Raw genomic sequence first — 27,545 nt, 5'->3', positions numbered from 1 at the left:
AAGCTATATAAGAGTTTTCCCCAAGGTCAATGGCTCCCTGCATTGATCATGCTGCAAATGGCAGAATCTGGTGCATTCATCAGGCTCTTGTTAAAATGTTCTGCTGATGCTGAACAGGATTTAATTTATCAAGTCAAATCATAAAACATGTCGGGAATTTGCATATTTAGGACATAATCCTGCGGGAAGTTGTTTTGCATGCAGTCCATTGAAATGAATGAGAGCTGCACAAGAGCACACCAGTCATAAATAATGATAGTTAAGCATTTATATAGTGCTTTGGAGTGTTCAAAGCACTTAGAGCGTCATCAGATGAGTGTTTTATCGCACGCTCGCTACCGCCCACTTATGGACGTTCGTGTGTCGTTTAGACGATGAAATCCTCCTCCTCTGTGGCTCCTGCTCCTTCGACTTGTTTTTCCATCACAAAATAGACCACCTTTAATCCATCTTTTTTTTCTTTTCTTTTTAAACCCAACGGAATGTGACGCCATTTCCTGCTGTGTGCAGGAAAAGCAGCAAATAAAAATGCCCCCCCCCAAATGGGCCACATGGTCGTTTCTGCTTCCTCTTTTTCTCCCCATGTAAAGAGATAATCTCTATTGTGGGACAGCAGCAGGAGGCCATAGCAACGGTAGGGAAACATGGAAATCCACCTGTCTGATGACGCTCTTATTACATATTATCTTGCTGTAATCTTTACAAAAACCTAAAAGGCAGATCGGTATAATTATTGTCCCCATTTTGTAGATCTGGTGACTGATGCTGACAGAAAGAGAACAATTTCACCGAGGGCCAACAAGTGATCTACGTATTGGCAAAAGCAATAACTGAACCTGGGAATCATTCGAACATAAAAAGAGCTATGCTGGATCAGACCAAGGGTCAACATAGCTCATCATTCTGTTCACACAGTAGCCAACCAGCTGCCCACAGGCAACCCACAAGCAGGACATGAGTGCAACAGCACCCTCCCGCCCATGTCTGCAGCAACGGGAATACACAGGCACACTGCCTCTGATAAGGTAGCACATAGCCATCAGGACTAATAGCCATAGATAGTCTTCTCCTCCAGGAATTTCTCTAACCCCTTTCTATAACCATCCAAATTGGTGGTCATCACCACATCTTGCGGTAGTGAAGTCTACAATTTAACTATGTGCCGTGTGAAGAACCTGATTGGTTGCTCAGTCTCTCAGCCGCTACACTACACCAGCACTCTGTTACTAGCGCTCTTGGGTGAACCCCATCCATTTCAATGGGTACTTTTGCATAAGAGCTTCCCACTGCATTGGGCCTTTATTCTGCACAATAAGCTGTGCATAGAATTTTAAGCAATAATAAACCCATCTCTGGTGTGCTGTTCAAAACCAGACCCCACAATCCTTGCAAAATCTATTTGTGGCTGCAAAAGTTGCTTCTATAGAAAGGGTGGGGGAAGAGAGAGACTTTTGCATTAGGTATGGAGACCACGTCTTCCCTAAAGTGAAACAGGCTGCTTTCCCCTCCCCGCCTCCCCTCCCGCAACTCGTGTACGGAACCACGCATTACGTAACTTCATTTAATAATCCCAGCCTTGGCTTGGTGCAATTCAAGTGCTTCGCAGGAACCCCATGCTAATGCATCGATTTGGCTGTAATAGAATTTTGTTATCAATGGCCACTGGCCTGCCGCATCGCATGCATACTTCAATCTTAACCTATCCGAAGGCTCTGTTCGTTTCCAGTTGAGCTCCGTTTGTTTCCAGTTGAATAGGTTAAGCAAAGACAGACCTCACTGTTCTCAATTCACTTTATGATCCTCCCATCATAAAAAATAATATCAGCACCTTGCTTTTCATGTCAGAACTACATTTGAGCGGCTATTCCCTATGCCCATGAGTAAATCCCATAAAAGCTGCCCCGTTGCACTGTCGCTATTTTTCCTTGTGGATGATTGATTGATGGATGAGTGCTGACACTTCAATGAAGCTATTTCGACTGCCATCTCAATCCGATGATGTGAGGGGTATATTTTCTGTCCATGCCTCATTACTTCAGAATGACATTCCTGGAACTTCATTTACTTTTCCCCTCCTTCCCTCAAGCGCCATATTTTTTCCCATCTAGGTTATGCTTGCCATAAAAAAAGCAATTTGCTATTATATGTGGCATAAGGGCAACACTTTCCCTAGGAGGTAAATAAGAAGGGGATTTCCTCCTCCCCTCCGTGTTGAATTCAGGGATCGTGTCAAAATTTCTCGGATGATTCTGATGAAGGCATTTTCTTTTCTTCAAAATGCTGGACATATATGACCTATTTTGTGTGTATTTGTCCAGGTTTTTATTTTAGCCTTACCTTGTACCGTATTTATTCTTCTACGAATTCTGCTTCCCCCACAAAAAAATATTTTCAGTTTTGTGCCTAGCATCCATTCCACATTTCCCTTACAATTTCAGTAGCAATTTATGACTTGATACAGTCTTATTTCTCCTTTAAGGAAAAGGAAACTGATTCTTTAAATGCACAGACAGATTGTCTCTTATATGCTGGCATTGTTATATTGAAAATGCTTAGCTGGAGAAAAGAAGCTTGTCCCTGAATTTAACCCCTACACACAATGCAATGGTGATGGGAAATTTTCAACATTAAAACGTCTCGGATGCTTTTCTGAGTTGACTTAGAACCTGATTTTAATCTGTGTAATACAGTATTCCTGTTAATAATAACATATAATTAAGACATCCGTTAAAAATCCATAACGTTAATTTAATGGAGAAAATCTAATACAGTTCTATTGGAATTTTTACGTTAAATTAACTTTAACGGGCTTTTAATGGATGTCTTAATTAGATCTCATTATTAACGTGAATATTCCACAAATTAAAATTGGGACCTCAAAAGTTTTAATGGGAAAAAAAGTTAAAACAACCATTTTTAAACAGAAAGCTTTGTGCTCCCCTTTCAAGACAATTTAGCTCCTTTTGATGAGCCTAAAAGTGGGTACTAAGAGTCAGTGCTTCTGGTGGTCTTCTTCACATTACTGAGGAACTGGAATAATTCTCTGGACAATAAGTGAGATGTTGACTTTGCACTGTTGTTCACTGTTTTAGCTCTCAATACACATGTTCAAAAACACAATCTTTTTTGATTTTGTTTGTTTGCAAAAAAAAAAGGAAAAAAAAGAGTCACTCCGTTGCATACATCTTGAAGTACAGAGCCATGGAGATTTTTAAATTAAAAAGGAAAGGAAAGACAATGTGAATAATAGGCCTGAAAAGCAATCCATTTCCAACAAATCTTTGGCAGAAACATGGTTAACCATAACTATTTGAACAACTTGCTGGGAAGATTAACACTGTTCCGAGTTTTTTTGGCTCGGAATCTGTTTTAACTTAATAATTCTTCTACTTACGGTGATGTATTGATCCCTAGTGCAATGACTGGATTGGGCAACGCAGGTGCATCAGTAATAGCTGCACTGAGTTGAAACATTTCCTTTAGACAAACTATCCCAAAGGGGTTATAAATAGGAAACGGACATTACCATGAAAAGCAATGCTTCCAGTGTGACTGCATCTTGTGGAACACGCTTGGACATTAAACTATGAAGAATTATACTCCCCCCCCCCTGTCGAGTGTTACAAATTGACAAAATAAGTACATCAATGTTTTCAGTCATTATCCGACTTCAGTGGTACTTTGTTTTAGTGACAGTAAAAAGGGACAGCGGAGACCAGACACCCTCAATGCAGTTTATCAATGAAAATCTAATATCGTCCATAAGCGGGGGAGTGGAAATCAATACTTCATTACCAAATTGTTAGTGAGGATGAAGAAGAATAGCTGGAGATTTTTATTATTCTTTTGGCAGTCTTCTCAGTCCGGGTTGTTGGAAGTTCAATGTCAGAAGTGGCACAATGAGAGGAGGCAGGCTCAGGGTGGGCGAGTCGGGATGGGAGAGCTGGGGGTTAAGGCATTTGTCCTGCAATTAGAAATCATAAAAAGAACAATGCAAACAGCAACATAATAATTGTTTTTTTTTAACACACACACACACACAAGCCATATATGGAGCTGGCATGTTTTTAGATATATGGGTTTCAGAGGGATTCAAGAGATGATAAGAACAACGGTAAATATTGACAAGTCATCTATAAAACCCTAAATGCCTTATGGCTTAGGACAAGGGTACCTCAAGGTCTGCTGACTCCCTGCTTTAGAACTGCTAGTGAGGCCATTCTCTGGGTTCCCTTGGCTGCTGAGGTCAAGCAAGTGGTGTTCGGGAAGCAGGCCTTCTATGTGGTAGCCCCCCATTTATGGCAAGCCTCTCTGCTTTCGTACATCGGCACCTTTATGTCTAGATGTCTCTTCAGCACCCGGTGAAAATGTTTTCGGACATTTTAAATGTGTTAGTAAGTTTATGGGTACTGTTTAGCGGCAAGTTAGACTGAAAATCAAAGGGAAGGGACTCAGACCGCAATCCTATGGGTGTCCCCCCCCCAAATAGAGGGCTCTGATCTCAGAGACCTCCGTTCATCCAAAGCCCTACTTTGAACATTTAGCTTGCTCTGCCATGGGTGGGGGTAAAGGCTAAAAGCTTCTCCGCATGAGCAATTTATTTCACACTCGTGATTGGTCGCTCACCAATCACGATTGGGCTGCCGGTCCTTTTCACGATGTCATCAACCTCCGATGCCTCTCCCGCCGTTTTCAATCCATCATTTTATAAAACCCTGAAAATGCTTGTTTTTGCCAAAATACTTGTTTTTGCCAAAAACAATAGGGGTGGGGAACATGTGTGTCATGCCGATCATTCAACCCATGAAGACTCCAGAAAACAAATCCTGGGTAAGGCTGTGGGATTTTTTGCTAAATGTGGAGAAGCCCTGAGAGGCCTTTGAATCCAATTGAACCATTTGAGCATTTTGCTCGCTTTGCTGTTAGCAGGAACAGAGGATACGAAGCCTTTGGATCCAGGAGATTAATGGTTTCTCCCCCTCCCACCACCAGCATACCCGTTTCTAGGGTGATCATAGGAAAAGGGGGACAGGGCTCCTGTATCTTTAACACATCAAATAGATAAATAAATAAGTCTTGCCTCCAAGTCATTGTTGTTGTTGTTTAATCCAAAGTCATATCTATCAGAAAAGGATCACCTAGAGTGACCAGATACAAAAGAGGGCAGGGCTCCTGCAGCTTTAACTGTTGCGATGAAGAGGGAATTTCACCAGGTGCTGCATGCATACAAACGACACCTGCTGAAATTCCATTTTATATACACCTGAGAAAGACACAGGAGCCTTGTCTTCCTTTTCATATGGTCACCATACCCATTTCCTCTCTTCCCGAGGTCAGAGTCATGGCCTTGGGAGAGAGAACTGCTGCAAAGCTTTCTATGGTGGCTGGAGGGGAGATCTACAGTCAGATCTGCTTCAAAGTCAGAGCTCCATCTCTAGCCCTAGAAGGGGAGACCCACTGGATCCTCTGGCCTCCTCTGGCATGCTCTTGGGGCCATAGGATTGCTCTCTTCAGGTCCTAACTTTAAAACCCATGACCAGTGGTGATTTGCAAAAGATAAATCACAATTTCATATTTCCTACTTCATAAAGATGATCCTTTTCTGATAGATATATCCTTAGATTAAAAAAAACACCACCTTCTGTCATGTACAGGAAAAGCAGTTAAACCATCCATGAGAGGTGGCTGTCCAGCCTCTTCTTAAACATCTCCAGAAATGGAGAACCCACAACATCCATAGGTAGACTGTTCTACTGTTGTGCAGATCTTACTGTCAGGACGTTTTTCCTTATATTTAATTGGAATCTAGGTAGCTGTAACTTATACCCATTATTTCAGGTCCTAATTCCTGTGGCCAGGGAAAATAATTCTTGACCATCTTTCCTGTGGCACCCATTTATGTACCTGAACACTGTTAACATGTCTCCCCTCAGTCTTTTCTCCAGACTGAACATCGCAAGTTCCTTCAGCCTGTCCTCATAGGGCGTGCCCTCAAGTCCCTGCATCATCTTTATTGCCCTCCTCTGAAACTGTCTGTGTCCTTCTGGAAATGTGGTGCCCAGAATCATACACGATACATTTTTGCTTCTTGGGCCTGTGGCTACTTAATTTTCCAGCCACTGCACTGAGGGCTTTACTCAGGAAATTTTGCCTTTTACTTCCCATCACAGCGTCTGATCTGTGTTTAAAAATTCTATCCCCCCTGCTCCACCAGCAGTTTCATTCCCCCAGCAGAATGTTTGTGAACATGCCGTGACAACACACCCACTTATCCAATCGGTGTCAGAGACTTCACTACTACCACCACTGCCAATGCCCAGAAGTACATTAGAATATAGATTTCTATTAAAGGTGTATCATATTGAAAGAAATGTAATCTATGTAAGCTTACATTTCTCTGCCAAAAGCCTTCCTTTACTAGGCTATATGAGGGGTCAGAAGCAGGTCAGGAGTATATCAAACTAATACATTTCCACAAAGCTTTTTAAAAATTATTTTTCCTTCACTTCCTTTTTATGCTGCCATGAAAAATTCTTTGCTCATCGCTAACAACTTTCCTAAATGAAACATCATGTCAACCTTTCTCTGGAGAAGAAGAAGCTGGCATTGCTGTGGGAATCTCCGCCTTTTGCAACGCTCGAAGTGTGCACCGAAATTAATCATGAAATTGGAAGAGAAAGATGCACTTCAATCAACTTCGTGAACTATATAGGGCTGCTCTCCCTTGATCTTGTGGGGCAGCTGGGGACAATCTCTGTAGCACGTTTGCCAGATTTAATATGAAGCAGGGTTACTTGCATTTTAAGAGCTGTGTACATGAGGTCAGAATTTCAGTAGTCATGGTTTCTTTGGTCACTGTGATGGGACAAGTTGCTTTGAACAAAATGCACCCTCCAATGCAACCATTAAAGGCATAGAAGCCCCACCCCAAACACTGTATTGAATCTGTCAACTCTAACCCCCATTAAAATATGTAGCCATAGCTAGACGGGGTGATATCCCAGGGCGATTCTCAGGATCGTCCCTGTGCATCCACATGACGCACAGGGGATCCCAGGAGCAGGGAGGGATCTCTTCTGCATCTGCAATGAGCTATAATTACACAAGGAAGAGAGCAGAAAGAGAGCAGCAACCACATGGCTTGTACAGCCTCAATGTAGTTTAATGGGACAGCGCCCTGTAGCGGGTGTTGTATAGCACATCATCTTGCATGCGGCAGGAAATATCGATAAATGCCAATGTTTTTCAAAAAGAGTTGGGTTTTCTGAGCCTTTTAAAAAATTGCTTCAAGAGGGAAATGGAGCGGGAGACGTGCAGTAGGATCATTGCGTCGTCAAAATGACCAGGAAACATCTGTGAGTGGCCAGTCAAGAGTGTGCTATAGAACACTCATTTAAAGAAGCTCATTGATAGGTCTGGCTTCTGTGACTTGGGTAGGATCGATAGCTCAGGGGTTGACCATATGGTCTGCAGAAGGCCCCTGGTGCAATCCCTGGCACTGGCAGTTTTTAAAAAAGATCAGGTAACATGTTCTGGGAAAGTCCTCTACCAGTCACCCTGGAGACCCACTGCCAGTCAGAAGACACAGTTCTAGGCTAGGCTAACCTGACAGAACATAACTTCCTAAATTATATAATCCAGGAGTACCCAATGTAGGGCCTGCGGCACCTCCAATGACACTTGCATTCCCTCCCTACCCCTTCAATTTTTTTTAAAAAAAAGACAAATGATGTTCGGATGCCAGGTTCTCCTTCCTTTTCCTGAACCTGCCGTTCATCAGCTGTTGAGCAGGCAGGAAGGTAAAGCAAAGTAAAGGGGCAGTGGGGTGAGAAAGAGGCCTTAGCTAGACCTAAGGTTTATCCTGGGATCGTCCCGGGGTCATCCCTGCCTGCTCCCGGGATCCCCTGTGTGTCATTTACATGAACAGGGATGACCCCGGGACGATCCCGGTCTAGCTAAGCCCAGAGTGAGAAACCAGTGCAGTTGATCCAGCTTAAATTTGGAGTCAACCCAATAAATATTAAAGCCATCTAAGCTGAGATCTGTGACACCCTGGATCACGTATTGCATTGTTCATGCAAGGAGCATGGGCTACTCTCATTAGCCCCCCGCCCAAACTAATGTTCACCCTGGATATTTGATGCAACCAACAGTCAGCAAGGCTACACCAGGGTCAGGGATTTCACCCCGAGTTTGTTCTCCATTGCAAAGTGGCAGGTGGGGGTGGGTGGGGGCTTCTCAAAACCTCCAGTGGAAATTAGACTACGAAAAGGGACTCTGCATCTTTGAGTAATGAGACTGGGAAGCTGGGAACGCGTTTCCCACTCACTCATTTCTCACTGTACGGCATTCCGATTTCATGACACTTCATAATAAATCATTGCTTATCACTCACATGGGAACGTAACACGGCTCAAGTTAAGATTCGTTAGCGATTGTAAAGAAGAAACATGAATTGCTCTATATCAGGGCTTTTTGATCATCTTCCGGCCTGCTGCAGGCACTCTTTTTTATTGTTATATTTACTGTAACTGTTGTTTAAGGCATAAATAAAAGAGGAGGAAAGCGCAAGAAAATATGAATAATGTAAATAAATTTATTTGTCTTATTTATGTGTCGATGTAAGCATTTGGCAATTACTCTACACAGCGGTTTGTATCCGGCATCAGAAACAGAGGGAGGGAGGGAGAGAGAGAGAGAGAGAGAGCGTGCAACTGCTGCACCAACAGACAGATCGGATACTGGGAGACTATTAATAGCATTAAACGCTGATACACACACCTTGCCAGAGGAAAAGGCCTGCTGCTGCTGCTTCAGGAGAAGGCCAATTTGCAAGGGCGCTGAAAAGCCCAACACCTACTGAGTCCATGCAGCAGACGAGTATTTTCCAGGCCAAGAAGCGCTTGTGAAATAACGGCCCTGGGGGAGAGTAGGCCAAAGTTCCGCATTTCTTACCTTTGGGGCAGGGGCAGGCAAAGCTGGTAATAGGCCCAGGCCTGATGGGAAATGTAGGCCCCATTTCAAACTGCTCATTAAGTATTTTTAATCAGTTCTAAATACATATGAACTAGAACGATTTATAAAAAATCCCACCTTTGCCTCTGGGAAGTGCATTTTATGAAGTCTATTAGGAACTGAATCGCTTGATCTAGCCTTTTGTGATTGCTCTCAGCCGCATTCATGTGCTTTTGTCTCATCTCTGCTGGAGATGTGGGGGTGAAGACACCTTGGCTTTTTGGCTGTCTCAAAATGGAGTCAGTACTGCTCACTCACTCAATCTTTACCAAAGGGTCCCCCTTTACCTCTACCAGGGACACTCGGAGTAGGCCCCCTCAAAATCGTAGGCCCATGCCAACTGGCCCCACTGCTGCCCCCACCCCCTGCCCAGGCCTGCTTTGGGGTCAGAAAGGAAAGGCTGTGCATGAATTGCCTCTCAAAATTCTCCACCTTATTTGTGGGCAAAGAAATTGAGGGGGCAATTTTACCGAATTTCTCTGACGGGTAGGGTTGCCATATTCTGAATCCACAAAGACGGGACAATTTTTTTTGGGAGAGGGGGGCTAGGATTTTTTTTAAAAAAACGGAGAAATATGTAAAAGTCTATGAAAAGAAAGCTATCTAAGCTTTAGTTATCTAACACTGCAATCCTATGTGTGTCTACTCAGAAACAAATCCTATTCAGTTAAATAGGACTTATTCCCAGGTAAGTATGCATAGGATTGCAGCCTAAGGTACTTAAGCACCTGCAAATAAATAATAGGCATAGAACGTTTTAAGCAAACAAACAGAAAAAAATGACACTAAATTACAGTTCTCAAAAGCTAGAGGAGACTTCAATATGGAGACTTAGGCTGTTTCTACACCTGCCTTTTTTCCTGCGATCGTCCCGTGATCATCCCTGTGCATCCAAATGACACACAGGGGATCCCGGGAGCAGGCAGGGATGATCCCTCTATTTTCCTGGGATAATCCTTAGGTGTAGAAACGGTCTTACACTCCACTGAGCAGGCTCAAGGCACCATTTCGGAGGTTGGAATTTCTCCAGAGATATCTTGTCTTCAATGCTTATGTGTATAATACTTAAACTTGGCAGCAGGTGTGATGGGAGAGAGATGTGTCTGGCCCCAAGCAAGAGGTGGAACTAGTACTGTGCTAAAATCTGCCCTCCAGTTTCCTGAAACCCCTCCTGAAACAGGCTTCCATTTTTCTGCCTCATTCTCAGGGCATTTTCTGCTGTGGCACCCTGACTGGAATGAACTTCCTAGAGAGGTTTGCCTGGTACCTACTTTGTACTCCTTTTGGCACCAACTGAAGACCTTTTTATTTTAGCATCCTAGTCTTTTAGCTTTGGTGTTTTAAATCTATATTTTGAATCTCTGCATTGCTGCTCGGTTTTACTCTGGCTGTGCTTTTATACTGTGGTGTTTGCTTTTTTACGCTTCCATATTTTATATTTTATGCTGTATGTTATGGTTTTAGTTTTTCTGAACTGCCCAGAGAGCTACAGCTAATGGATGATATAGAAATGAAATAAATGAATATTTTTAAATTTCTTTTGGTGGTAGTTTTGAGCTTACTTAAGCCTTAGCTAGACCTACCTTATAGTCTGCGACAGAGGAGGGACGATCTCGCGTTGTGATTAACGCGAGATCCCTCCTCCGTTTACACATGAGGCACGACGACCACAGAAAGAGAGGTGGCGCTCCTGCCATTTTTTATTTTTAAAGAGGAAGGAGCGCATGAACGCTCGTGCGCTAAAGGTACGTTTTTTTAAAAAAATTAACTACTTTTCCCGCTCCCCCCACCCTAACTCCAGTGGGCGGCAGCTCCCAGCTCCGTGTGAGGAATTGTGTGGAGCCGGGTCAAACCGCGGCAACGGGCCACAAAAGGGAGGGCTCTATCCCGGGGCAAGGGAGGGATCATCCCTCCCTGATCCCGGGATCCCCTGTGCGTCATGTGGACGCACAGGGATGATCCCGGGGTTCGCCCCATGATAAAGCCCGGTCTAGCTAAGGCCTTAGTCACTGTAAGCTAAAGGGTGCTGTCTGTGTTTTTCTTCTTCTGTCTATTATACAATTCTCCATTGCTCTGCTGACTTCCAGGCTACTCACGCTACCAGACCTGAAAAAGCCCTACTGGAGAAATTACCTCACAACGTCTTTCCCTGCGCTTTAATTGAAGTGCGGGAAGCCAAGTAGGCCACAGGCTGCTGGAGAGATTATTGTACAATGAATGACAGGACGTCCACGTACACTCTTCAGCCACAGCCCCCTTCCCCAAACTCAACCCATGGGCCCAGAAACCCCTGCCTACCTCTGCCATAGGGAATGACAGTGTAGAAATTACTGGTTATCATCACTAGGCTCTTGACATCTATTTCCTTTCCCCTTATGTTTTTCTGTCATATTCCAAAAAAGAGAGATCTCGCCTGTGGGGAGACATGTATGGTATGCCCATATCGGATCAGGAGCTTATACACCTATTTATTTATTTATTGCCTTTTTATACTACCCAATAGCCAAAGCTTTCTGGGACATTCACAAAACAAAACATAAAATACAATAAAACAGTAAAGCATTATATAAAAACTTCAATAAAACCAACAGAAAAGCCATAGCAAAACCCAGCAGCGGTATAAGGACCTTAAAACTGCCTAGAGGGCTTCGGCTATGGGGCGTATATAAAAGTAATAAATAAATAAAATAAAATAAAATAAATAAAATGCACTAAAACAATTTATAAAACTGAAGCACTAAAAAGCTTGAGAAAATAAAAAAGAACTTCACCTGGTGCTGAAAACAACAACAACAACAATGTAGGCACCAGGTGAGCCTCTCTGGGGAGGGCATTCCACCACTGGGGTGCCACCGCTAAAAAGGCTTTGTTTTTAGTATCCACCTAACTCACCCCATTTGGCAGGAGCACCCAGAGGCAGGTCTCTAAGGATGATCTTAGAGTTCAGACAGGTTTATATGAAAGTTAACTTGGCCCTATCCTTGCAGAGGTGGATGTAAAAGTTCCTTTTGTGACAGAGAAGCATGGTCTTGGAACTTCAATCCCTGCCCTGCAGCGGATCTGAAATAAGACAATAGCGAGTCAAGAGAAGCACCCAAATTATCCAGGAGTTTCTTTTGCTTCCTTTCAATTTGCTCCAGGCCTTTGATTAACCCCTTGATAATGCAATCAAGTCTGAGATTGAAGCACATTAAGTGATCCTCTTCATTTTCCATTTGTCTGCTGAACCACAGGGGAAAGATGGTGATGGTTTTTTTTAGCAAAACGAAAACCATCGAGGAAAGTTGGCGAATGAGAACCCTTCCCTCATCTCAGCATGAATTCCGTGGGGAAACAACATTTGTGTCAGTATTATAATAAACTTGAGAAGGTTTTTTTTTTTAAAAAAAAAAAAATCATGTTGGATTCAAAACAAAACCACATTTTATGTACAATTCCATATTTCTTTCTCCCCTTCAAATACATATAGAAACACATTTATGTAAACACTGAGGCCTTTGCTAGACCTAGGGGAAAATCTGGGGGAGAGGAGGGGAGACCTCCCGTTATGAATAACGCGAGATCTCGCCCTCGTTTACACGCGAGATGCGACGAGCTCAAGAAGAGAGCCGTTGCATCCGCCATTTTTTTATTTTTAAAGGAGCCGGCAGCGCACGAGTGCTGAAGTGACTCAGGTAGGTTTCTTTTAAAAAAAAAAAGATTCCCCACTCCCCCCACCCTAGCCATGATGGACTCAGCCCCATGCGCGGCTCCTGGCTACACGCGAGTAACTGCGTGGAGCTGGGGTGAGGCCGGGGAAACAGCCCACACCTTCCGCGGTCCCAGGCTCAGCCCGGGACCATGGAAAAACCAGGCCCAAAGGGGTAGCCTGTATCCTGGGGCCAGGCAGCGTTGATCCCTGCCTGAGCTCGGGATCCCCTGTGCGTCATCTGGATGCACGGGGCGATTCCGAGTATCAGCCCGGGATATAGCCTGGTCTAACAAAGGCCTGAGTTTACAGTTTGAACCTCAAGGGCACTACAGGGGGATAAAGATTTCTTAACACTTTGCCTTTATGCTATTTTTCCACTGAAAATTGCTCCTCCACACTGCTTTCATGTCCACTGGAGGGGGAGGAGTATATTTTCTTTTGGAAAGGGTCGGTGGAAGTTTGGGGGGGAATTTGTGTGGACAAAGGCCTCATCTACACCAAGCAGGATATTGCACTATGGAAGCAGTATGAAAGCAGTATATAAAAGGCAGGAGCTACACCAAGCAGGATATAGTGGTATGAAAGTGGTATATGGCATGGGTCAGTGGGCCCCAACAGTTGTCAGTGCACTTCAATACTGCTATAAAGCAGTAGTGTGGCTCCTGCCTTTTATATACCACTTTCATGCCACTTTCATAGTTCAATATCCTGCTTGGTGTAGATGAGGCCAAAGAGACCCTCCCTTCCTCCAGTGCTTCAATCTGCAGTGGGTGCATTCTGTTTTTTAAAAATGTCACAAAGAAAAATCATGGAATGACACGTAACGTGCAACATGGAGTTCCACCCTCAGTGTGCTGGAGGGGGAGCAGGGAAGGGTACACACCAGCTTCCAAGGCCAGATAATCCAAGGCTCAGTCTGAGGTCATCTCAGTCTGAGGTTCACCATTTCTTTAGCTTGCTATTAATTAACTATTCATTCAAACTGTTGCATAAAAAGTCTTAGAAGTTACAGGACGGATGTGCATACTGTATGATAAAAATAACATCCTCTGCCTTTTTTTTTGGTTCCACCTAACCTGATGAAGAGTTCTGGAGAACTTGAAAGCTTGCACATTTTTATGGAATTTTGGTTTGTCCTCAAATAAAGAGCTTTATCACACCAGCGTCATACTGTGCAATCACTGTGAATTGCGTGCAAAGGACTCCAAAGTTTTCCATCTTATGATAATCTGCTTTTATTGTGAAGTACTCTGAAGTTTTCCAGTTTATAATCTGCGTTGACTGTGAAGTACTCCCATGCATCCTGCTTTAATTGTGCTGTAAAACCAAAAGACCCGACCTATTTTACTACTAGTTTTGGAGCGAATCATTTGTTGTTTTTTGAGTGGCCACTGGGGGCACAGGACCAGGATTTGATACTCTTAAGCTTCAAAGTAAACAAATACTTACATCTGTGTAAATTTTAAAGATAAAGATATCAAAATTGGCACAGTAATAGATATTAAGGAGAGCTTTAAGCATACCAAATTTAAATCAGATTGGGTCATCCGTTGATTTTTTATGGTTTTTTACATTTCCCCCCTTAAACCCTTTTCCTGGTATGCAAAGGATTTTAGGGGCCCTGCCGCCTGGGGTGTGATTTAGCTAGCAACAACAACAACAACAATGACAGCTTATCGCTGTAGGGGATAATTCGAGGGAAACAGGTACATGGGATGAATCTAAAAGATACTGCTTAACTGTGGGTCTTGGATTTCACCCCCTCTTTGTCATGGACCAGCAGAGCTATCGTCAATGTTTGTGTACTGAATATAAGGAAGTTTCAAAGACAGCCTTCAGTTCCCTTATGAGAAGAGAAGCCTCAAAACTTCTGTTGTTGTTGTTCTTAAGTCTGTTTATTTGCACGTTGAGGATAGACAGTGCTACTAAGTAAGGCAGCAACAATTTCTACAAGACGCTCAAAGTGGGATCCTTTCAAAGACTTTTCTTGCCAGTCAAGACTGCAAAAATCTTGACTGGGTTTGGATGACACGATAATCAATGGTCAGTTAAATATTCAATGGTGAGTTAAATAGTCAATGGTTGGTTGTTGTGTCATTTATTGGGACTTTTTCACACCACATTTGGTTATTTGATTATAATAACCAATACAAATAACCATCGCTGTGCAGAATTGATTCTTTGAAGAAGCATTGGTGGCCATGTCATGTGTCAGGCATCGTTGACTATTTTGTTGCACACAGTTGGTTATTTTTGGGGACTACAGAGTCCCCTGTCAAGAGCAATCAAAGCAGTGGCTTCTGCTCTTCTCCAGCTGGCAGAACTTGCAATGGCTGATGGGATATCAGTGAGGGGACTGCCAGGGGGGTGGGGGAGGGCAGGGGATGTGTCAATCAAACACACCTTTGACTAATAGTCAACTTGAAGCTGGCCTTAATCCACACCACAGATGAATATAATCATGTTGTATGGGGAGTAGCCACTAAATAATCAACCGTGGAGTCGACTGTTAATCTTCCTCTTGTGTCAACCATGGAGTTGACTGTTAACCTACCACTTGTGTTGTCTGAATGTAGCCCTTATTCTTCTTTCTCCTTTTCAGATGACATTCTAGAATCTGCCAAATTATCCTTAGTCCTTACCTAAACAGATTAGGGTTGTCCATTGCCTAGCAGCCAATAGCTATCAAAGGCAATGCAACAAATTCCTACAGCTAGCAAACTGTACAAAAGACCTGAGAGAAGGCCATTTTACATCTCCAAAGAGGATGCTAGCAATAATAATATATTTCCTAAAACCAGAGGCAAGGAACATTTCCCTTATCCTTTAATTCTAAAAGAAAGTCTGAAGAGGAGAATTAGTTTGTGCCCACGGTGGATCTCAAGGACAAGTGATGGCTTCACTGATGTCTCTATTTTAGAATCTAATAGCAAACTAAAATGTGGAAAATATTTGATACTGTTTGAACATTAATATTCCCCATGGAGTAAAGCACGGGGGTATCTATACTCAGGGAAAGTCTCACTATGCCTGTGGATTTGCACTGCATCAGTTATATCACATAGCCACAGATTTGCAGTCATATGCCTGTTTCAGACAACATGCTAAACCATGGTTTAGCGTGTTGTCTGAATCAGGCCACTGTGGGCTTTCCTGTGAAGCTGCGAATTGAAAAAATTGGGGACTTCCCCCGACTTTTTCAGTGGGATCGAGGTCAGTATGGCTCCTCCACCATCTGACTTCACTCCGGGGCCGATCCAGGGGGCAGTCTTGGTGGAAGGTGACCAGTGATTGGTCACCTTCCACCAGGAAGAGGGCAAGGGGGCGGCTGTTGTACCCAGATGACCCCTGGAAACCCCGTTCTCCCTCCTTGGTGTTCGGATTGCCTGACGCCACTCCAGGTAAGAAAAACCATTGGGTTTTGGGGGAAGGTGGTGCCAACTCGGTACCGTGAAGACAGGGCCCAGTAATGTTTGAAACCTTCAGCCAAATTCCATTTTTGAAAAGCTTTTGGGCAGAACTGAAGGCAAAAGGGGCAGAATCTAAGTAACCGAGCCTTAGATAGAGTTGCCACTTATACATATCCCCAACAAGAGGAAATGCATCAAAAGACATCAATTAATTAATATCATAGATGCGATTTTAGAAAGAATTTCTGTAACTTAAATAAAAATGTAATACATTTCGCAATAGTGGGGAACAGGGGCCTAATCTACACCAAGCTGGATATTGCACTATGAAAGTGGTATGAAAGCAGTATATGGTATGTGTCAATGGGCCCCAACAGTTGTCAATGCACTTCAACACTGGTATAAAGCAGTAGTGTGGCTCCTGCCTTTGATATACTGCTTTCATACTGCTTTCATAGTGCAATGTCCTGCTTGGTGTAGATTAGGCCAGTGTGACCTGGGTGCCTGCTTGCTCAGGCTAGATCTGCACTGGCCTTAGCTATACCTACCTTTTATCCCATGACGGAGGAGGGAAGATCTTGTGTTGTGTTTAACGCAAGATCCCTTTTCTGTTTACATGCGACGCGTGACGACCTCAGAAGGAGAGGCGTCGCGTCTGCCATTTTTTTATTTTTTAAAGCAGAAGAAGTGCATGAACACTCATGTGCTAAAGGTAAGTCAGTTTTTTTTTTAAAAAAAAATTGCCGCTCCCCCCACCCTAACCCCGATGGGCACAGCTTCCAGCAAGGAATTGCGCGGAACTAGGTCAACCCACGGCAACAGGTCACATGTTCTGCGGTCTCGGGCTCAGCCCGAGACGGCGGAAAAAACGGGGCCAAAGCGGAGGGCTCTATCCCTGATCCCTCCCTGATCCCGGGATCCCCTGTGTATCATGTGGATGCACAGGGATGATCCAGGGGTTCACCCTGGGATAAAGACCCGTCTAGCTAAGGCTTCCGTTGCTTTATAGCAGTACTGAAATGCACTAACTGTTGGGGCACAATCCACATTCCATAAACCACTTTCATAGTGTTGTTTCCTGCTTTTTATTGCATATTCATAATGATTTGACACAAGGTGTAACTCTAGCCTTAGTCTGTTGTTAAAGGTGCTAACTGTTGAAGGATAATGCCAAGGCTCCTGCTCTCCCAGCTTGTTATAATTTATTAACTTTAAACCGCATTTCTCTTTAAACTAGTCCTTCAAATAGAGGATACCTTTGAATAGAGGACTGTCCTCTGATAGGTCTTGAAATCAAGGATAGTCCTCTGTAAAATGGGACAGATGGCCACCCTAAGCTTAGGAGAGGCCTTTCAACCTTTTCGAATGGGGGAAAATGTGCAGAAAAGTTGGGAAACCACCAAATGATAGGTGGTTAAGGGAAACCACCTTGAGTATTGTGTCCAGTTCTGGGCACCACACTTCAAGAAGAATGCAGACAAGCTGGAGCGTGTTCAGAGAAGGGCAATGAGCATGATCAGGGGTCTGGAAACAAAGCCCTATGAGGAGAGACTGAAAGAACTGGGCATGTTTAGCCTGGATAAGAGAAGATTGAGGGGAGACATGATAGCACTCTTCAAATACTTGAAAGGTTGTCACACAGAGGAGGGCCAGGATCTCTTCTTGATCCTCCTGGAGTGCAGGATATGGAATAATGGGCTCAAGTTACAGGAAGCCAGATTCTGACTGGACATCAGGAAAAACGTCCTGACTGTTAGAGCACTACAGCAATGGAACCAATGACCTAGGGTGGTTGTGGGCATTCAAGAGGCAGCTGGACAACCATCTGTCAGGGATGCTTTAAGATGGATTCCTGCATTGAGCAGGGGTTGGACTCGATGGCCTTATAGGCTCCTTCCAACTCTACTATGATTCTATGAAAGGAGCTGGGGGGTGTAAGGGGAAGGGGACGAGGGGAAGGGGACGTGGCCATCTGGGGAATCCTGGAGGGCCAAATTGTCCCCTGGGCCTGAGGTTCTGCACCCCTGTAGTGGAGGATACTATTTATATTTAAAATTCATCATGGTGTACATCATTTCCCCTTAAAGAAGATTGGTATGGAGAGACTGTTTGGTAGAAGGGTTTCAAATGTTCAGTTTGGGAGTGGGAGTCCAGATTCACATATCTTTTTAGGTTCATTGAATACTCTTGGCCAACTTATTTCCATGTTAAGTTATTGATGATACTATAGGATTTGGTAGTGTGTGTGTGTGTGTGTGTGTGTGTGTGTGTGTGTGTGTGTGTGTGTGTATGTAAAAAGAATTAATGACATGCTCAGCACAGGATTAGACAATCTATTGCTAATTTTATCATAAAAGATGGCAGGGCAGCTATTGAAACGGAGGATAAATATTTGACAATGCTGTTAAGGCAACTTTGCTAACGATTTTTGAACAACCTCCAACCGAGGTCTAAATGTCTCCAATATCCATAAACAACTCTATACTGTCCAATTAGGAAGACAAAGACATAGAGGGTTGTCAGGAAGATTTGCATGGCTAAGTGTCTGAGATCACAGAGATGATGAGGGATTGTTCGAGAGGGAATTTCGGGGTGGGGGTGGGAGAGAAAGGCGCATGGAACGGATGACTATCATTACAATATTACAGAGTCTTACACCTTCCCAATTACTGGCAGGTTTCATTAATTACGGCAACATTTCCCTAATAGAATCCCCTTCTCTTCGCCTTATCACCACCTTCCCTCTGTCTACAGAAAATGCACGACTCAGCAGATGATCCCCTATGAAAAACTGGGCCGTGCAGCATCCTGTTCAGGCTAAAACAAGCAAAGGAACGAATAAATAAAGAAGAAACTGGATCTGAAATAAAGATGGAGGGAAACGGGGGCAGTAATTTCGATGTGTGGAAACTCCTGAACTAATATCAAGTGTGTTTGGAAATTTTAAAAATTGAGCTCTTGGTGAAAAATAGCTGCAGCGCCCACAGGGGGATATGCAACCTGACATGCTTAAAAGCAAAAAGGAAAAGCATTCCGCCCCCCGCCCCCCCCCCCAATCTAGACAAGTGCACAAAAGTATAGGCAGATCATAAAGTGACAGTCACTTAAGGGCTGCTAGATTGAAGTTTTGCTAGGCAAGATGGGTGAATCGTACGAGCAGAGGCTGTGCAGATACCACCGACTCACTCCCATTAAATATAATGTTGGGAGCATTTCCCTGCTGTCACGATGTTACTATCAACAGCATTATCTGTATCAACTGCTTTTTACAATTACACTTAACGACTCGTCTTGCTGCAAAGAGTCGGCAGTCTCTTCCCTCGTTTTCATTTTCAATGCGCCAAGAAGAAGCTAGGTTCTAACCCTTCGGTGCTTGCCCCTAACAAAGCAAAACAGGACCCCCCAAAAAGGACGCTGCAAATATTTCCATGTCATCCCCAATGCTGTTTCTTTCCCTGAACCTCCCCCCTTCTATGGGCAGCCCAACTGTTCAGCAGTGATTTCTATTACATTTTCTACCTATTATTTCATGTAATGGCATTCCTTAAATTTTAAATTAGCTCCGAAGAATAAAAATAATTGAATTCCTGCTGTTTTGTGTACATAGAGGGTGACAGGAGCTAATGTGATAATTTAAACTGTAAATGAGTCTTCACTTTGTGTTCATTAATTACAGCTAATTACTGAATTACAAACCTTCTTGGTTCGGCACTGTTATGTATTCATGTAGCATGTTAGACCTCCAGCTGGTAGAAAACCGTTTTATAGACTTACAAACTGACATGCTAAGCTACTATAGGAGCAATTCCATATTGGGTGGGGTGTGGAAGAATGGAATAAGAATGAGTGGAGAAACAAAAAACAGGCTAGAATGTTCTGGGCATGATGAATGAGTCACTCAGAACTGAGGCAAGAAACTATTCTGAATGATATACTGAATTTCCTGAACATTTGTTTTGCATTGACACTCAGGTTTTAAGTAACAGAACCTGATTCCTATGTTAACTACAGCAGTCAAGAATACTTCAGTTCTGTACTGCCTGCACATTCGTTTTTATGAAGATTAAAGGGATGTGAATCAACTGCCCTTAGCAATAATATCTTAGTGAAACCGTTGTGTTCACAAGTAGTTTACCTGAGCGATTGCCTTCACTCACCCTGGTCTCTACGTTCTAAGAGGAGGCCTTGCTCACAGTTCCACAGCCTATTGATTTTCATTTGGCCATAGTGTGGAGAAGGGCCTTCTCAGTTGTGGCACCCAATTTGTGGAATGATCTCCCCATGGTCCCACTGACAACTTAAGCCACATTTCTTTGCCCTGGCACTTCCTGGCCACTAGCATTACCAGCTATGCCTGGTTATTTTAATGAGATTATATTGCTTTATTATTGTTTTATTATTTTATTGAATGGTTTTATGGTATTTTTTATCATGCTTTTATCTTGTGAACTACTTTGGTTTTTGGTATTTAAAATGAAAAGTGGTATGGAAATCTTCTGAAAGAGAATAATAAGTAAACTATATAGCTCAGATGTTGCGAACAATCATCTGCAAATGCCGTTTGCCTTTGTGTAGGGTGACCATATGAAAAGGAGGACAGGGCTCCTGTATCTTTAACAGTTGCATAGAAAAGGGAATTTAAGCAGGTGTCATTTGTATATATGGAGAACCTGGTGAAATTCCCTCTTCACCACAACAGTTAAAGTGCAGGAGCTATACTAGAGTGACCAGATTTAAAAGAGGGCAGGGCACCTGCAGCTTTAACTGTTGTGATGAAGAGGGAATTTCACCAGGTTCTCCATATATTCAAATGACACCTGCTTAAATTCCCTTTTCAATACAACTGTTAAAGATACAGGAGCCCCGTCCTCCTTTTCATATGGTCACCCTACCTTTGTGGGCTACTTGGGGCATCTGGTTGGCCACTGCCAGAAGCGACACTGGAGCAGATGAACCCTTGGGTCCGAACCAACAGGGCTCTTCTTACCTTCTCATTGCTGCTGCTTCTTGCTGTGCTCTTATATAGACGAGAAAAGTGCTGGCTATGTTCTCATGCATTGAGGAAGGCAGCCTCCCCTAACCTGGTGATTCCAGAGGTGTTGCACCACAACTGGCATGATTGCTGGGGATGATGAGAGTTGTAGTGCAACACATCTGGAGGGCACCAGGCTGGGGAAGGCTTGAGTAAGGTCAAAGGGTGGGGAATGAAGGCGCTATCTTTAAAAAGTCCATAAATTCCTGTCTTGGACAACAGAAACTGGATCTCATCACACATACGTTTTTAAGACATGCACTTAAGATATTCTGAAAGTGAAAAATCTAAAAATGCTAAGTGTGAATATGGCAAGCAGACATGTACACTCTTTAGAAAGTTGGTTGCAGTTCTCTGTTGATTGGCAATCCCAGGTTTGCTGCTTTGTGTGAAATGGCCTGTGTGAAATGGCCTGTGGTCTGATTCCTGGACTACCTTTTTCAAACATCCCAGATGAAAAGCTATAAGTACTGCTGGCAGAATCTTCCAGCATTTATTTAATATCTATCTTCAGCAAAGGAGATCTGCAGATGTAAATAGCTGTCTGCATATATTAGCAACCTTTTACATGCATTGTTGGTGTGCGTGCATGTCTGGAGTGCGTCCCCCTCTGCATCACAATGTTCATCTGAGTCCTCTCTATGAATCTTTTTATTGTGATTTTTACAAAACAAATCAAATCATAAAAAAAGAAAAAAAGGACAAGAAACCACATGCATAGAAATATCAATGTCCCATTAAATACAACATACTACCCCAAACAAAAGCAAACAAAACCAAACCCATGAGATTATATACAAGCTTCAGGAAAAGCAGACCAAATACCCCTATATTTATCCATTCATGAGTGGCGCCTGTATACCACCCGTTCAAATGTTGATGGCGTTGTTAAGTCCACAATCCATGGCATTATGGGAGGTGAACATTTATCCCTCCAGTCTTGTAATATCAGTCTTTTGGCTGTAAAAGAGCTCGGAAATGCTCGTCAGAGCCCTACTGAACTAGCTGGATGTGTCTTTTAAGGCATATGGCGACACACATCTACATCTGAAGATACCAATTTCTAAGCATGATTACAGCCGTGGGAAGGACCATAGTTCAGTGGTAGAAACACACGCTTTGCATGCAGAAGGTCCCAGGTTCAAACCCTGATATCTCCAGGTAAGGCTGGAAAAATCTCTGTCTGAAATCCTGGAGAGCTGCTACCAGGCACTGACAAAAATACTGGGCTAGACTGACCAATGGTCTGACTCTAAGGCCTAATCTACAACAAGCAGGATATTGTACTATGAAAGTGATATGAAAGCGGTATATAAAAAGCAGGAGCCACACAAATGCTTTCTACCTGTATTGGAGTGCACTGACAACTGTTGGGGCCCATTGACACATATAATGTTCCGCTTTCATAACGCTACTATCCTGCTTGGTGTGGCTCGTGCCTTTTATATACCTCTTTCATACCGCTGTTATAGTGCAATATCCTGCTTGGTGTAGATTAGGCCTATATAAGGCAGTTCCCTATGTTCCTAGCCCATGCCTACAGCTAGACTGACTCTTCTGAGACCCCACAATAACTGCTGAGTTGTCTGTTATGTCCCAGCCTATGTTTGTGCCTTTGATTCTTCCCAACTACATATTTTCAACTAAGTTTTTTTTAAAAGTTAAGTTAGCATTGTGATTGAAGACATTATAGTCCTATTCACTTGAGTGAGATCGACATTCACTGTTATTGAAGTATTCCAGAAGCTGTACTATGGCCCAGACTAAAAGTCACTTAGCTATTCAGTTAGATTTTAATTCTCTCCGAACCATTTATTTCAAAGTAAGTAACTGTTTCATACTATATTAGGTTTAGCACTCAAAGATCTATCCTTCTAAAAAGCCCTTGATGCATTGTTATTGGGAGTTGATTTGAGTTGCTGGCTTTTTTCTTCCGATGGCTAATATTGGAAGGTGCTAGAAACTAGAAGTAGATTCTTTGCTAAAATTAACCGGCAGACACTGTTGTGTCACAAAGGGCCTTGCTAGATCCTGCCGCAGGGAGGCGGGGCGACGGCGCGCTAACTTTAGCGCGCGCCGCCCCGCCTCCTAGACGGCCGACGCGCAGGGACTGCGGAAGCCCTGTAGCGTCGGCCATTTTTGTTGTTGTTGTTAAAGGGGCTACGTGCGCCCCGAAGACTCTGGACAAGTTAGGTGGGTTTTCTTTTAATTAAGCCCCCCCATCCGCTCCTGATCCCCTTCCATGCCTCCTGCCCACTCTTTCCCCGCCCTCCCTCCCCATCCCCGTCCCCGTCCCCTGTGTCGCCCTCCGCCATTCCTCGCCATCTCCTGTGTCGCCCTCCGCCCTCCCTCGCTGTCCCCTGTGTCACCCTCCGCCCCCCCCCTCCTGCCGGTCCGGCCTTCCCCCCTATCTCCCCCCCCGGGATCCCCCCAGTCCAATGGGCACAGCGCTGAGCACTGTGCCCAGTCTGTGGCTTTCCCCAGCTACTCGCGAGTAAGCGAGTAGCTGCAAAAAGCCACTGACCTTGCTAGACGTTCCGCAGCCCCAGCCTCAGGCCGGGGCTGTGGAAAAGGTGTGCCGTAAGTGACTTCGCTTATGGCGCGTTAAAGGAGGCTTCAGTGCGCCTTGACCCCAGGTTCCCCTATGCGTCGTCTGGACGCACAGCAGGGAAACCGGGCCTCACAGCACGCTAAGGCCTCGTCTAGCAAGGCCCACAGTGAACCTAACTCAGTTGATCTACTGAGTCCCACCCCATATGAGCCAAGAACCACTTTGGATATTCCAAACAATGCTGAGAAAAGAGTCATGAGTTACTTGTACTTCTTTTCCCTAGGTTTCTGGGTCTGAAAGAGATTTACATTTCCTTATGAACATGGTTTGTTGCTAGCTTATGAAGTCTGCCTTGTTTAAACCATTGCTTGTTTATTTATTTACTTACAAAATTTATATACTGCTCACCACTCAAGAATTTTGGAGTGGTGAACAATAGAATAAAAGTACAAAAACAGAATAAAAATACCTTAAAATATATTTTCAAAAGAAACAAGATGTAAATAAACCCGCAACTTGTCATTGAGAGAAAGCTTCTTGGAACAACATTTTCAGGGGGTGCCAGAAGGAATACAAGGTTGGTGCCTGCTTGACCTCCAAAGGCAGGTGAGGGGGCCACCACACTGAAGGCTTTTCTCCTGATGGACTCCAATGGGACCATAGGTCCATATGGAGCCACCAGGAGAATGCCCTCAGATGACCTCAGAGGGGAGAAGGCATTCTCTCAGATATCCTGGTCCCAAGTTGTTTAGGGCTTTGTACACTAGTACAAGAACCTTAAACCTGGCCTGGTAGCAAATAGGCAGCCAGTGCAGTTCCCTCAGCAAAAGAGTTGCATGCTGGAAAGGGGCAGCTCTCAACGACTGCCAAGCTGCTGCATTCTGCACTAGCTCCAGCTTCCGGAGCAGCTTTAGGGGCAGTCCCACATAGATCACATTGCAGTAATCCAGGCTTATGGTTACTAATGCCTGTACCATCCTGGCCAAGGTATCCCTGTGCAGGAGAGGCTATAGCTGGTGAACTAGTCGAAGCTGGTAAAAAGCACTCTCAACTGCTGCAACCACTTGGGCTTCCAGTGACAATGATGGATCTAGGAGTACCCTCAAACTACAAACCTGATCTTTCGGAGGGAGTGCAACCCCATCCAGATCAGGCAATAAGCCTATCTCCTGGACTTGGGAATCACTTGGGCTTCCATTTTGCCAGGATTCAGTTTCAGTTTAATGGCCCTTATCCAGCCTATTACTGTGTCTAGGCACCGGTCCTGGACTTGCACAGCTACACCTGATTCAGATGTCACAGGGAGATAGAGCTGCATGTCATCAGCATACTGATGGCATTTAGCTGCAAATCCCCTAATGACCGCACTCAGTGGCTTCATATAGAAGTTAAACAACATTGTGGACAAGGTGGTGCCCCGAGGAACCCCATTGCTCAATTGCCAATGGGCCAAGGAATAGTCACCCAAAGTTACTCTCTGAAATCAGTCCCATAGGTAGGACCAGAACCGCTGTAGCACAGTGCCTCTGATTCCCATCCCGCACAGTCGATCAAGGAGGTTACCATGGTTGATGGTGTTCAAAGCCGATGAGAGATTGGGCAGAATTAACAGGGCTGTTGTGATGTTTGAACTCAGAACTGTGGCTTACCCCTTGCTTGTTTGCACTGCTGTCTGCCTTGAAGCAGAGATGGCCTGCAAGAGCCTGAAGAATGGCGTTATCAGTGAGTTAGCCAATAATATTTTTAAAGGTGTGTGTGTGTTTTGGTTCCCTATTACCTTTGGATAAAAGGGAAACATGGATATAACTGAGATGAAATATCTCTTGTAGAATTGTCTATTACTGTTTATCCTTCCTTGTTTTGTGACTGTGGGTGCTATGTTATATGATGATGTATAAATGTTGGTCGCTATATATTCTGAGTTTTTCATGTAATGCCACCACTTTACATTCATTCAAATACTCATTGATTTCCCCCAAACCTGATTATCATTGACAATATGCCAAAAGCAGGGCCCTGATTGTACATACAGAGCCTAAAACTTTCAGTGTGCAGGCTCTGTGCAGAAGAGCTGATGGGCAGGAGCAGGTAAGGATGGGGTTACTAGCACAACCTCATGCCTCCATGTTTGATCATGTGAACAAGTTATTATATATAGGTCCTGTTGAGTTTTCTTAGGAAGCCAGTGGAATTGCCAAAGAATTTTGTTCCATTTCCGTGGACCAAAAGAAGAAGATAACAGCACTGAATCCCAGAGTGGCTGTTCCTTTGATGGTGGGAACTTTCAGAGTCTCCAGCCAAATTAAACCAAAGAAGAAAAGTAAACTAACTCAAACAGGTCAACAGATTTTGAAAATCAGACTCCAGTGAAATAACTGGATAAAAGACAAGCTACAAAAATTAAATAAAATCCAGATTATTTTTGAAAATAGAATAATAATGTGTCTGTTATTTTACAACGGCTCTCTTTGCCTGAAGTTTGTTCCTGTGGCCAATCATTCGTGTATTCAGTTTCACACCACTTTAACCCGCACCAACTGTAATATATTCATGAGGATAATTTTTACCTTCTTCCATTTTATTGGCAGAACTAGCTTCTGTATATTTTGCTGAAACACCATCTTCTACATTTTGTCTTTTTCATACACTTTCCTTGACCAATATCTCTTTATTAACCCCTGAAGAATAACACTTTATCCTTTGATAATGTCCTCTACATTTGGTTCTCTTGGACATTTATTGACCTTATCTAAGCCATAGCATTTTATTGCTTAGTATCATTTTAATTCTGCACTTACATTATGAAACTTTATTTCCTGAACAGTTCAAACAAAGTACAGGCCATGAAGTCTTCATCACATCCTATGGGCTTTTCTACATAAGGCATTTATCATGTGCTTGTCATTCCCTACTCATGGTTGTTTACAGGTTCTCTAGATGATGTTGTGATCTTCCAGTTTCCCTTCTGTGTCTAACCAGCACTTTCAGTAAGTTTTTTTATTATTATTATTATTTTTAGAGTGGGGAAAATGTGGCATTAATTGTAAATGTGAAAGAAACTGTTATTTACTTTTGTATATTTGTATTATTTTGCTATAGCACAGTGCCACTTAGGCTGTAGCTAGACCTAAGGTTTATCCCAGGATTGTCCTGGGGTCAAACCTGTTCATCTAGGTGCCACACAGGGCATCCAGCGCTCAGGCAGGGATGAACCCGGGATGATCCTGGGATAAACTTTAGGTCTAGCTATGGCCTTAGTGTTATGCAGCAGAAAAGCAGGAAAGGAAACACTCCTTATGTAGTGCTCAGATCTTAATTCTAGGACAAAACTGAAATTAAATACAATGGATTAGCATCCTAGATTGGGATTGCTCTGTGCATTTTACATTTACACTTGATCTATCCATCCTCTATGGGTAGAATTCAATGTTAGTCCTATGTAGAGTAGACTCACTGAAATGAGGAGACTTAAATAAGTCACAACTAACTTAAGTCCCTTTCATTTCAATGGCTCAACTCTATGTAGGACTAACTTTGTAGGATACTACCCTCTGTACTGTAAGTAAGAGTTGTGTGGAAATGGTCTTTCAAAATTCTCTATATTTGTGTAAGAAACATTGTAGGTGGGAGAGGGGGGAACATTATTTCACTGAATTTCTATAGGGTGAAGAGATATTCTCCAAAGGTTTCTTGGGGATTGTGCTACTCCCACATTAGCTGTGATAGCAGAAAAGGGTTCTTCTTTTCTTTCATAAGGTTTTTGTCTGTTTCACTGCTGCAGCAACTGTGTTAACAACATGGCCACCATTTTGCTTCCTCTACCATTCCCCAGGGCATTGTAGGGTG

At 43.5% G+C, this 27,545-nt stretch overlaps 1 protein-coding gene across 1 annotated transcript in view; it reads right to left on the bottom strand.

Annotated features, from left to right (window-relative positions):
* Positions 1 to 3,755: 3,755 nt before the first annotated feature.
* Positions 3,756 to 27,545, bottom strand: part of TSHZ2 (teashirt zinc finger homeobox 2) — a 420,830-nt gene continuing 397,040 nt past the window's right edge. Inside the window, exon 3 of the mRNA XM_063120491.1 lies at positions 3,756 to 3,964. The gene's annotated coding sequence lies outside the window, so the exon portion shown is untranslated. The remainder of the gene's footprint in view (positions 3,965 to 27,545) is intronic.

This window comes from Elgaria multicarinata, chromosome 1 (assembly GCF_023053635.1).
Source record: "Elgaria multicarinata webbii isolate HBS135686 ecotype San Diego chromosome 1, rElgMul1.1.pri, whole genome shotgun sequence".
Lineage (NCBI taxonomy): Eukaryota > Metazoa > Chordata > Lepidosauria > Squamata > Anguidae > Elgaria > Elgaria multicarinata.
The sequence above is the reverse complement of the archived record's forward strand: the minus strand, read 5'-3'. Positions and strand labels throughout refer to the sequence as shown.